Genomic DNA, 1,606 nt, shown 5'->3' with positions numbered 1-1,606 from the left:
TCAGCCAGTCACAGGTCAAGGCTCACCTCCTGCCCAGCCCTGTCCAATCAGTTACTGCCCCATCCACTCTCTCTCCCGCCCTGAAGCACAGCACCCTATAAATGTACGCGCAGTCCTTGAATAAAGCGGAACTTCTCTGGCGAACTGTTAGCCCAGGTCTCGCGTGATTCCTTTGTCCGTGCACCCCTTCATTTGGTGCCGAAACCCGGGAAGGAGTTCACCCTGCCATAGGGGACTCCTTCCTTGGACCTCCTCAGACTCCTCCGCGACCCCCCGGGATTGACGGTCCACCCCCGTCCATTTTCTCTGGCTCTGCCTTCCTTCACCCACCACTGGTTCATCCGTTAGGTAAGCCCCCTTTTCCTTCTGTCAGGCTTATAGATTATTTAAACCTTCACTCTAATCACATTCTCCCGGCCCCAGCATTGACACGTTCCCGGCCCCGGAGGCTGAACCTCCCATTCCTCCCTCTACCTTTCTCTCACTCCTTTTAACCTTCCTCCTTCCTGGGTTCATCCTTGAACCCATCTAACCTTCTTCCTACTGGGTCCAGGAGCCCCGCCATCCAGTAAACCCAGGGGAGACTGGCCTAGCAAGCCCCAGCTGTTCCAGGCACCTCAAGCACCTCTGGTGGGACTGGCTGAGGAAGAAGATGACTGACGGGGCCCTGGCTCCTTCCTGACCATGACCATCACTAAAAGCGAGCCCAGGGTGACTATTGTCGTGGATGGCCGACCCGTCNCTAAGAGTTGGAACCAACCTAAATGTCCATTGATGGACGACTGGATAAGGAAAATGTGATAAGTATACACAATGAAATACTGCTCTCCCATAAAAAACAATGAAATTCTGCCATTCACAGCAACATGGATGAATTTAGAAAAAATTATGTGAAGTGAAATAAGCCATTGAACAGAAAGAGGAATACCACATGTCCTCACTCTTAAGTGGGAGCTGGAAAAAGAAAAAAGAAAAAAAAGAAAAGTACAATAATCACAATAATTCATTGAACTTTCAAAGGGAGAGGATGGAACTGAGGCCATCAGATATAGGAACGGGGGAGGGGTTTAGGGAGAAGTTGGTAAAGGACCATAAAAAATGTTTACATTGTGTAATGGTAAAACAAAAGAAAGGTTTTCTGGATTCGGGGTTTGAAAAATAAACAAGTAAAGATCTTAATAGGCTTTATTTGTGATTCTAAAATTGGTCAATACCTCACTCCATAAAATAGAATAAGCGTTCCAGCAGGTTAAGCAGAGGGGGATTTTATGAACAGAAAAAGGATTCTAGAAAGCAGAAATAAAGAACAAAAATGTGGACTGGTTATTTCAAAGTCACTTTCCGTATAAGGTAGGTACAAAGAGACAGAACAATTGAGAATGAGCAGATTGGTTAATATCATGTTACTTCAGGTTACCTTTTCATTGTAAAGATCAAAACAAAGGGAAATTCATTTTCATGCTGATTAAGGTCTGAAACTGGCCTATTGGAAATTGGCTGTTATCTCTTTCTTCTGATTTCTCCAAAGGTCAAATAATAAGATTTGGTTTGGTGACAGGGAAATTTAGCATGGGTTGTAGGGACCCCATGGGCGCCTGAACAGGGA

Source organism: Galeopterus variegatus, unplaced genomic scaffold (assembly GCF_000696425.1).
Source record: "Galeopterus variegatus unplaced genomic scaffold, G_variegatus-3.0.2 Scaffold3555, whole genome shotgun sequence".
NCBI classification, from domain to species: Eukaryota; Metazoa; Chordata; class Mammalia; order Dermoptera; family Cynocephalidae; genus Galeopterus; species Galeopterus variegatus.
This window is presented reverse-complemented; position numbering follows the sequence as displayed.